The sequence below is a fragment of the Colletes gigas genome, unplaced genomic scaffold (assembly GCF_013123115.1).
Source record: "Colletes gigas isolate AHSC1104 unplaced genomic scaffold, ASM1312311v1 Colletes_gigas_Sc00069, whole genome shotgun sequence".
Lineage (NCBI taxonomy): Eukaryota > Metazoa > Arthropoda > Insecta > Hymenoptera > Colletidae > Colletes > Colletes gigas.
Genome location: NW_025106698.1, coordinates 101,135 through 113,147, shown reverse-complemented (window position 1 = coordinate 113,147; position 12,013 = coordinate 101,135). Strand labels below are relative to the sequence as shown.

Below are 12,013 nucleotides of genomic sequence, written 5' to 3'. Positions count from 1 at the left end.
GGAAGAATTTATTTTACGGTTCACCGATAACCAGACACGATTGTCTGCAAACCGGAGAGCTGACCGGACAGGGGAGAAAAAGTAATCGGTCGCTGGAAATCTAATTTTCAACCTGACCCTCTCCCGGAAAACAACCCCCAGTCTCATTTAATCAAAAACGGCCCTTCGCGGCCGATCGTTCGCCAGAACTCGAGGAATCTTTAACGCTGACGCGCCAGGAATGTAAGGGAAACCATCCTCCTGATTCGAACGACCTGGAACCATCTTCCGCCTAGTCAATGCCAATGTCTTTCTTCGATTATTATTATATTATTCAATAGAACGGTGGCATCGATCTTTATGTCGGTAAAAATTATGAATATTGGAGAATCAAAATGGAACCAAAAATAGAACATCGCCCTACTTACAAGTATTGTTTCTTTTAACCCTATTCCTCGAATTTCTTGATAATTTAAGGAGGTATTCTAGCGTGAAGCGCCATTTTAAACTATAACAAGGTTTGTTTAAAATTTGTGGACGAAAGAGAGTTAAAATTGAATAAACTTGAATAAAATTCCACTCGATTCGTGTACAAAAAATGAAGCTGGTGTGAAATAAGGTGTCACGGAAGAATAAGTCCCCCCCAATCGGAATTTCTAAGGCAGGAACGCAGAGTTGCCAGGTTTCCGTCCCCATAAGCCCGGCAATCCGGAGGTTTTACGATCCTTGTCGGGAATACGGGTATGTCTTTAAAAATAAATTTGGGGGCTGGTCGGGGTCAGCAAACACGTGCGCTCGCCGGGGCCCAACCTGTCGGGACCGTTACGGTCACGGGCGATTACCGTCGCCGGTTCGTCGCTCCGGGTTTATGACTTAATTGTAAATAATCTTCGAAAGAAATTCGATACACTTCGACGTCGAGCGACGACAAAGAAGAAAATTAAAAATAATTTTAAACATCGCGCGAGTTCAAGCGGTCCCTATTAACAAAACGATTTTCGTCGGAATTAATAAGTTTCGCCGATCTTACGGAACCCGAGAAAGAGGAGAAAGTATGCCAACGAAAAAGCAATCTTTTTACCGTCCAAGTCCATCGACGGTGACGTTGTAAGAGCGTCGACGATCCCGGGGCCACGAATCTGGAACAACCCCCACCCCCTCCACCCAACTCACCCCCTCCTGAAAGTAATCGAACTCTGCCTGTTTGCCTAATTAGCCTGTCGCGGCAACAGGAATAAGCAAGTTTAACGTCAATCGCGGCGAACGTCCCGGCCTGCGTGCAATAATTCAATCCCAAAGATACGAAACACGTTCATTTGCACAACAACCGCCGCGAGGACATTAATCTGCCAACTTTCCAAACGATACACGCCGCCCGCGAGCGATTTTCGAATCGAGATCGATCCTGTGCTATCGCAACGGTTACTTTTCGTCGCCGTAGGGCCCCGAAACAAACGCTGTCGGGCCCCCGCCTATGTATCGCGCGCCGGAATCTTTCTATCGCGGAATCTCTATCCCCGCTGGCGAGAAACGAAATCGGTTTCACTGTAACCGATTGTATAATTACCGGCCACGAGACGCGAGTACGAGGAAGTTTCGATTGAGACACGAGATTGAGCCGCTGATGAGCCTGTTTCTCCCGCGATATTCAAAATTGAAGTACAAATATTTTGATAACTTTTAGGTAATATTATAATTTTTATTGATTTGTTTTATTATGAAACGGGTGTCCTTGGTAGAATCTAAAAAAATATATAAGATACTTTGAAATTATTAACGTCAATGATGATATATAATATTCTACAATTTATAATATTTTCGCCATTTTAAAAACGAATCAACCGTGTATCGATTCGTCTTTGAAGTTTGCCTTTTAAACGTATACAAAGGAGACTAATAAAGAATTATTACTATTTTTTAAATCGTTTCGAAGCCAATCTCAATATTACAAGAATTACAGAAGTTTAAGTTAAGATAGTGCAATACAAAAAATGTTAAACGGTATACTATCGAATTCCGTGTTGGTGTCTAGAATTTTTTAAGAAGAAGCAAAAATTTACTCGATGCAGAGACGAGTAAAGGATAGATGAATCAGTCTAAACTTCGTGTCGAACCGGGATTGTCGTTGGCACGTTGGATCTTCTTGGCTCCGAATTCGAGGGAAACAAAAGGAAACCCAAGAAATAGATTCTCGGAAGTTACTCGTGAAAAAAGCCACGATGTACAGGGGGCTTGGCACCGGAGCGCAGTAGCGTAGCAATTGTAGCGTCTCGTTAGACGCGACAATTAAAGCTCTCGTTATTTTCAGCCGCGAGAACCGGATCGTTTTAATGAGGGCCGAGAGAATTAAACGTTTCGAGATTACACGATGCAAGCTTCCTCCCAGTGCATCGTTCCATCTCGAAATTATTGTCGACGCGGAAACGCCTGACGACTCGGTTTAGAGCCGGAGAGACCCAGGGACGAGTACGTGGACGTAATCCTTCCATCTGCGACGAATAAAATAACTTCTCGTTCTATCAAATTACTCGAGAAACGCCGACCCGGGACTCGAATTTCAACCAAAATTTCGATCGTAATTATTCCTCTTCGAAGATTCGAGCAACGTTATGTTTTGATAGACTCTGGATCTCCGTTGAACGCTGCTCCGAAACGAGTAGAATCCCTCCCGCGCTAAAAATATTGTAATTTCGGACGAGGTTCGTGTCGGAGAACGTAAATTTTATTCGACTAAGCTTTCACTCGTGATTACGCCTATTTTATATTAATTAAATCAATAATAATAAGTTGAAATGCTGAAGGAAATAAATTTGGATAGTATACGAAACCGCGTACCGAGACAAATTTCAATGATCGACGATTTAATACGAACATAATTCAAACACTTCGTGCACAGATTGTTGCAACGTGCTCGTTTGTAAAAGTGTGCCTATTGTTCGGGCGAAACGAGGAAACCATTTAGCAAATGGCTGTTGCGTCACGTATACACGAACAGAAGCAACGTCTCTTCCACGCGACGCACCTTATGTTAGATAAGCTTGACAAATCTGAACTTGACGACGTGGACTGTTCGAGAATATGTAACGCGTTATTTCGATCTTGGTTTTTTTTTTTTAAATGACGGTGGTCGACCGGGACCACGTGGTCAAGGGTAAATGTCGCCTGTGGAGATTTAACGTCACAGCAGGCTGTAATCTACGGTGGAAATCAACGGTAATGGCGGAGATACGGGACCTATTCCTCGGGGAATTTTAGGCCTCTCGCAGCGAGACAGACTCAAAAGAAAACTTTCTTGCGCCAACTAGAATCTGACCGTTCCTTTGTGACTCGAATAACGAACAGACGACCATCTATTCGGAGCCCTAAGCTTCCTGGAAATGGACGAGCGAATTGTGTTCCATCGTAGAAAATAATTAATCAAATGCGTTTAATTAATATCAATGACCTCGTTCTTAAATCCTTTGAAATATAATTAAATTGTCCTAAATATATGTAATTTTATGTGACTCGGATAACGAACAGACGATTCGGAACCCTAAGCTTCCTGGAAATGAACGAACGAATTGTGTTCCATCATAGAAAATAATTTATCAAATGCGTTTAATCAATATCAACGACCTCGTTCTTAAATCATTCAAAATATAATTAAATTGTCCTAAATACACGTAATTTTATAGCTACGTTGATTTTAAATATTTTCAATATTAAAAATTTGTTAAAATTCACTTTCCAACGCGTCCTACGTTCCTAATTAGAGCGACAAATTGAAAACTATTCGAGTTATTACCTATCTCGAGAAAAGGAAACGCCCCGGGGTCCCAATAGCTCGGAAAAATGATAAAAAGAGGAACGTCACTGTCAACGATATCGTTTTTATTTGCGGACCTGTGCGATATGTGACTTGGCAACGATACCCGATGGTCGTTAAAAATTGAAAAAAAAAGGGGACAAAATATAGCGAATTAGCACTAGACGGGTAGGTGGTCGCACGAAAGCGGAGACGACCGTGTTAAAGCCGTCAATGAGCATGAATCCAATTTAATGAACCGTCTCTCCGTACGAGTGTAATTATCTATTCACGGTCCGGCTGCGTCCAGACGCGTCGACGCAATTGTCCAACAACTCGCGACGTAGATAAATAAATATTCTCCGTCGTCGATCGACGCTGGGATCTACGAAGAAACGCGAAAAACGTTGCCCCGCCTCGTCCACCGCGTGTCGCTTTAATTTCTCGCGTCTTTCGTTGCGTAACCTCTGTGATCCTCGCTAATTACACGACTGTCTGAAAACTTCGTTAAGCCGCGCAAGCGGCCACGATTCGAGGGACGAGAGTTCCCAACAGCGCAGAAAAAACAAACTAAATATAACCGCGGACGGTTAATTCGAACACCGTGTTACGCTACTTAACTTTTCAATGGCCAAGGACACGATTTATAGATTCGAGACCCGGCCGCGATGGAAGAAAGAATACCACGCGATGAAGAAGTCATCATTTAACTGTGGCTCGTTTCCTCCCACAGACTTGTTTCTTGCCGGAAAGTTTCAGACTATATCCTTCGCCGTAATAGCCCCGTAAGAGCAGCAAACAAGCGCCAACGATTACCATTCTCCTATATCCACCTACAAGTATCGAGTTCCACGAGTTCCAAAACGATTCGTTTACTTCGAGTCTGCGACCCTGGACTCGTAAAAAACAACGTTGTTTACAAGTTCCAGACTTCAGACGCGTTAAAATTTATTTCGGAGCCTCGTGTATTTTTTGATGAGTGTATTCGGTAAAAAATTATGGAGCTGAACTTCCACTACAATAATTCTATCTAGTTTCGTTATTCTATTCTTTCAGTATCAGCATACTCGACTACGCTGCGGTTACATCGAGCTAGCTACATTCAACGAGATAACATCCTTTCTTGGTTACTTTATTTCTCAGTTTCTTCAGACTCGACCCAATAAGTATTCTATACCTAAATAATCGATTCCAATTCCTAATAACGAAAATCAAAGTCTGTTATTATACAAAAATAAGAGATCGTTACTAGGGCGAACTGCTCTTCACTCTGAGATCTCTAAGATATATCTTCACGCTTATAATAAAGACTACAACATATTCATACGTTTAAATATTGAAGTTTTATTTAATTATACAATCCATAACCCTACAATTCCAATAGAAATTAACAAATTGGCTCTAATTTTTCTAATTCTTATCTGTAACTATTAGCATTCTCTACGAATAATTTTTTCTCTGTTGCATCCTACCCATGGTACGTGAAGAAGATAAACGGAATCGTGAAGAATACAAATTTATTATTTACAATTTGTCGACCAGCGTTTCTGCCATTTAAAATACGTAAAAATTAGTTTTGCTACGCGAATTTAACGACAAACGGAATCACACGGAGTTTTATCAGAGATTCGTGTCTGTTTGAATACTTTTTACTCTCACCGTACGTATCTCCGCTTGACCATATTCGTATACGTTTCCACCGTGGAACTTTCCATTCCTCGGCGACGAAAGAACGGACGTATTTATTCGATGAAACCGGCCGCCTTTAAATCCCTGCGAAACTATTGCACAACTACGAGACGTTTCGACACCGGAGATGGGCAAAATTCTTACCTAGATGAAACTTTTGAATAACGAACAAAACATAAACAACCTACAGTAGGTGAAATAAAAATAGAAAGTATCAGGAGCTTGAAGAATTTTGTTTGTTCCGTGTCATCAGAGATACGATGTTACGTAAATAGGAAGTTAGATACAGAACGCTATCTGGAACAGGACCGAATAAAAGAATTTAAACTATGTGAAAACGTCGTAAATTAGTCATGTATTATTCCACGAAGAGGAAAAAGAAAGAAGAGCTTCAGAATCGATCGTATTCATTTATTTAAGATTAATTTGCCCGGTATTCAGCAGCGTATCAGCAGTCGAGAACAGAAATTAAGATAATTGATTGAACTAAATGTGTTTTGGAGACAATTTCTACGAGAGTCAGTGAAAGTCCGATGAAAAAGAAATGGTAGGTTATTTTCGATCGAGACACGCGGTTATTTCCATTATAGTTTCACCTGTTATTTCCGGAATCAAACGCTCCACGAAACGTGCAATATCACCTACTTTCTTACCGCTTTTCCCACCTAACAAGTGAAACAAATAAAGCATCGAATAGTGCAACTTTCGTGTCGACTACATTTTTAAACGTTTAAAATGAGGAAAGAGGAGCAAGAAGAGAACGTCTAAAATTATCGAACTTACGATTCCACGGACGGTTTTAAAGACAGGTGTGCGTACTACAGGTGAAAGAACGCAAAAACCCTGGCAGGCGCAGGTGCCTCGCGAACGGGGGAGGTTTCGACAAAAGCCGCCACCCAAACAAAGAAACTTTCGAGCGCACAAGGGACTCTTGAAGACTATTGCTCGACGATTATTTCGTTGCATTCCTTTTTGCAATAACTCGATAGACTATCCTAAAGAAACAGTCCTTTTCACAAAATTTTCTCAAATATTTGTACAACCTTGCACATTCAATTTCCTCGGTAAGATATCGAGGTTCAGGTATTTTGGGTTAGTGGTTCCTGGATCTTGTTCAAGATCACTAAAAGGAAAGCACAAACTCTGCACTCGAGACAAATGGCAGGTTCGCCATGATACGAGAAAAATAAATTTGTACGGTTGTTAAATTCTGAGGGCTTTGGCTCCATTTTGACGCATAGCTAACTGTCCATCTAGAAGAGAGATTAATTTTTGCAATTTCAACATCGTAAAGTGATCGATAGTAGCACCTAAAAACCACTGTTTTATAATGAGCGCCGCGATGCGCAAAATAATTGAAAGTTGTTCGTACGAAACGCACACGCGTGTACCTTGATGGCTTTTCGCTTTCAAACCTGGCCTCCCTGTCGTTTCGAACGGTACACAATTATATAGAAAAACATAACGCACAGTAATAGATCAGGAATCCCTTGGTTTGGTAACGCGTTTGCCAACACAGTTTTGTAAACAAGGTAATTACCGCGAACACCTAGGCACGCGATGGTCATCTTAATTGTACGCCATGGTTCGACGGATCTAGGCGGAGCAGGGAGTGAAAGAGAAAAAAAAACGAGGGCCAAGAGTAATACCCATGGCGCCTTTGATCTCGTCGCGCTAATAACTTGTCAGAAAAGTTAATTAATACCGAGTCCCGAGGAGTCCAGAACCGGCGAACAAGCGAAGATGATTCGACTTCGTTACACGTTTCACCGTTAGATCGGAGAAATGAACTTCCGTCTATCCCCGCGATCGGTCCCTTTCATCGCCGATGTTTATCATAAAAATCTTCTATCCCCGGAAAAAGGTAGAATATTGTTTCGTAGGTAAACGAGTTAAAATCGAAGGAGTATTCGAGAGAAAAACATTTAAATTCGTTCGTACACGCGCAAAAAAGAACAAAATTTATTCCGAACGATCGGTCCGACATCGATGGGCACAACGTATAAACAAACCGAGACGGACGAAAAGAAAACGCCAACGGCGTGCATGTGGTGGCCAATACTACTCGACTACTCGCGAAGAAGAAAAACAAACAAGACAGGGGAGGAACGATCGACCGAAGAGCGGCTCACAGCGTCGCGTCGTCGGAACACGACGAACCGAAAACGCCACGAGAAAACGTACGTATGGATCTCGCGAGATCAAACAATATTCATTTGCCGCTCACCGAGAGATTCCAGGCGTGGTAGGCGCCCGAGATCAGCTCCGAAACGGGCACGTCGAGGCTCGGCGTAGCACGCGTTCCTCTTCAATCGAAGACTTTCAGCACTCGCGAACAACACGCCGTCGATCACTGTTTTCACTATGGTACATGAACGGGTTAAACACTTCGCGAAAGCTACGAGTCTTGGTCGAGAACACGCGGACGTGACAGTCGCGAACCTAACCTTGCAACCGGTGTCGCCAGATCCTTTCGAAGTCCTGAGAGGAACAGTCTCGAAAGAGTGAGAGAAAGAGGGAGACACAGGGAACACTGCGAGAACACGGTCGAGACGTCCCTGAACTGGGTTCTGCCCGGTCAAAGGTTCCAACGGACGAAAGGAAACGAAGGAACCGAACCGCTCACCACGACTCTGCTCCGCAATGTCGCAGGAACACGACAGTTAAGGACACCGTGGCGCGAAGCTTCCCGACACAATATCCGCAATCCGCGGAAGGACTGTTGTCCGACCGCGTTCACCCGCGCCCCACCAACTGTCAGAACGACGACGGGAAGGGGGAGACAGACAGAGAGACAGAGAGAGAATGAGAAGAGGGGAAATCGGTGACGTACGTTTGCCGCGAGGAGACTGCGCGGGAACTGACGAGCAAGGGAGACGCACGACAGGCGCCATACCGATGGCGAGGGTGGGAGAAAGCGAGAGCCACGTTCTGCGCAGGCGCGTAGCTGGCGAAGGGTGCTTGGCTCCATTCGAGGATATTCGAAATTAGGCTGACGCGCACTGGACCAAACACATCATACGACACATCACCTTTGCAAAAAAAAGGCTAATGGATTCGCATGCTTTCTTAGCAAGTTTCTTTGTTAAAATTCGAAGAGAATACAGCGTCTGATATGCACTTCATCTGCTGTTAGAACAATCCACTAAATGCTGTTACCAATAGCATCGCGTCAACACTAGGCAATCGTGATAAAGCGGGAAAATCATTTGATTAGTTAATATATTTATCGGAAGCCTCCTCGTCGAAGAACTATCTACTAAGAGTCTCTGGTCGGATCTCGGAATTTTACACTTATTCTTCCTTCGATCTTTATTATTATTATTATTATTATTCATTTATTAACGGGATTAAACTCTGTAGTACAAAAATATAATATGTAAGGAACTACAGATGTGGATTTTACATAGTCAAACATTATCTCTTAGCGAATTTAACAAAAATAAATTAATTTACAATATGTTGCAAGGATAATTTTAGACTTTCTAGTGATTGTTCAATTAAATCTGTTTTAGTGTGTACACAATTTGCATTACCAATCATTCTATTTACACAATTCTGTGTAAACTGTGTATTCTACAAATAGAAAGTGATTTCTTAAATATCTAGATGGTTCATACAAAGGAAACAATTGAGTAATAGTTGAACACGAATATTATTGGATCGAATTGAATTTACAGTCATTATCGAGACACTGACAAAAATGAGGTGCAATAAAGTCTGCAGCTGCTGAAGAATTTCTTTACGTCGATTCTTCGCTCGATGACAACGCGTTTTCTTTTTGTTACGAAGAATCGTTTCGAAAACCAATGAATATCGAATTCACAATCCGCGCAATAATATTTCCACAACACGCTCGCGAAATAATACCCGGGAACTCGACGGCAATCAACAAAATAGTCGCGATGGAAAAGTTTTCGTTCCCCGGACCGATCGTTCGCGAAACTTCATCGTCGAAAGAAAAATAGAATGAGCAAATATGATCGACGGAACGTAACGTCACGAGATTTTCCGTATAATTGGACCGCAGCACTCTCCCCGCTCGATATCGGATTGTTCGTCACGCTTTCTAAACGACTCTTCTATCGTCAAAGGAAACAGACCGATATTTTGTGAATTCTCAGACCAGCCTACAATAGACAATTACACGTGCTCTTGAGCTCTACCGATCGCAGATATTCAAACGCGTCCCGTCGGTTTTACTCTTTCTGCCTCCTCGAGAGCGATTTAGCCCGACTTTTGTGCGCCCGTACGGGCAATTAGATCAAGACTCGTTATCGATCATTCTCTCCGCGTCTGTTCCCCGACAATGGAGATAATTTTCAATGACAACGCGTCGTTCAGAATTCATTCGCGTTCGTCCAGAATGTCGTTAATTTTTGGGATTATTTTAGAAGCTAGAATTAGAAGCTCGAAAACAAGTCACTATCAAGGTAGCGACTCAGATATAAGAGAATATCAGCTCCATCGGGTTTTTCGAACCGACCGAATTCCGTGCCCCGATTTCTGTGGATAGGTCGTCGTGGAACAATAATTCGAATTGAAATTCAGTGATCGATTCTCCGTGCATCGAAAGAGTAGCGGCTCTCGTCGCGTTCCCGACGATAAACGTTCATTATTTATTATTCAATTAACATAAAATTACTGTTCGCGGAGAGGCGAACGGATAAAGGACATAGATCACGGGCACGGGCGGGTGGAGGTTGCCCCCGGGAGGACAATAGCTCGTTACCCCGGGGCAGAAAATTAGACGAGGATTTAGAAGCGCAAGGAGAAAAGAGAAAAAAAAAGCTAAGTGTCTGGAACGGATACGGAGAAAGTAGAAACGGTTTGTCGCAGAAGAGACTGCATGCGGATGGCGCCATACATTTTTCCGCCGGAAAGAAAAGTAATATTTCCGTATGATTTACATGCACAGCGTCAGCTCGCTCGTTAATAATTCAATTTTCAATCTGGTCTTAATGCTCGCCGAGCTCCTCCACCCTCCTCCTCCCACGTTTCTTCCAACTGTTCGTGCTTGGCCACCCAGCCTCCTCGTTTCTTATTTCTCACTTTTGCTTACCGCTTCCACGGACGGCACGTAACCAGCGAGAACGACGAGCTCGACGAGGCTAAGACGGAAACAACAAATGCAGCTACATTTTTAGTCATTTTGCATGTTCTTCTTAGAAGAAGTGGGCGGGCACTTTTCTATTTCTTAATTTTCCCCGTCGAAATACGCCTTCTTTCCAAGATTCTTCTCTGGATTAAAATCTCGAAAAAGAGGGATATGAAAAATAGTTTTAACTTTCTGATAGTCGAGGTTTTCGTTTGAGGTCTGAACTTTGTGCATTCAGCACTAATTGAGGTTTCTACATTAAATATTTGCCACTATTTCAAGCTTCTACTTTCAACGTTCAGGATTACTCGAGGTCTGATCCTTGACAGTGTGTCGCTACTCGAGGATCCAAGGCATTGATGTCTGGCGTACGAGGGGTTGGCTCTACTTAGGGACTCTACTCCGTGCATTTAACACAACTCGAGATCTGATCTCGAAAGGATGGCACTACTAGAAACATAACGTTTGACGAGCAGATGAAAGGCAATGCACGGGCAACAATGTCTAACGCGTGAGGAGATGGATCTATTTGGAGACTCTACTTTGTACTAATACATAAAATACTTCTACGCGAAGCTGCGGTATTATTGCCGGGGAAATCTCGGACCTCGAGAACATCGTAGAAAATTATGGAGAATACCTACAGATGATACATTTTCCTTCATCTATTTGTCGCGTCAGCAACACCAGGAAGTTTCGATTGTCAGAACCAATTCGAGATCAATGTCTGGGTCTACTTTATTTACTTCGAGGATCACAAGCTTGTTATCCGCCAAGAAAGGTAAGTAAATGGCACCTCCTCTACTCCAAGGACCATTACAAGTAAGGACGTTTTCTCTCGAGTGTTTTCATTCTGATCTCGGGCTGTATTTTCATTTAACAACCGATCCAAGGCACGGAGTCGCTCCGTGAAAGGTCAATTATCGCCAAGATCGCGACAAAAAGTAACCCCGTCGGCATTTAAGCCACCGCGCGAAACGAAAAAGCGGTCGACGAACCATCCGTCTCGAATCGATGTCGCGACGTAGCGATTGCAAATCGCTTTATAAGCGTCGCGCGGGTCACATCGGCCCGTGCTATCGAGCAAAAACTGTTGGTTCCGCTCCCATGGGTTGTACATTTTATTCGAGCTCATTGCTTTAACGTGCCGATAGCGACGTAGCTCGCGTTATGATCACGATATTCCCAACAAAACGATACCCCGTTTGCTCGTTGTTTTCCGCAGCTTTATTCAAGCCAGGCACTGGTCGAATCAATCGATCCACCGGAGGCGAGCCTATCAAACGACGGATAGATCGAATGTACGCGAACCTTTAATATTTGACCGGGTGTTTTCGAGGCAATCGGGCCAGTTGTGTCCGTACGCGTGTGTTTTTTTTTATTTTTTCTAAATGGAATTGAGCGCGTCCCCAGCCCCCTCCCTCCACTATGCCCCTCTATTTCCCTCTCGTCGGATGGAG

At 43.1% G+C, this 12,013-nt stretch overlaps 1 protein-coding gene across 2 annotated transcripts in view; it reads right to left on the bottom strand.

The window, feature by feature from the left end:
- LOC122403680 (alpha-mannosidase 2) overlaps window positions 1-8,134 on the bottom strand; it is a 198,989-nt gene extending 190,855 nt beyond the window's left edge. For both annotated transcript variants that reach the window (XM_043407339.1, XM_043407341.1), the window contains exon 1: window positions 7,683-8,134. The gene's annotated coding sequence lies outside the window, so the exon portion shown is untranslated. The remainder of the gene's footprint in view (window positions 1-7,682) is intronic.
- Window positions 8,135-12,013: the final 3,879 nt, after the last annotated feature.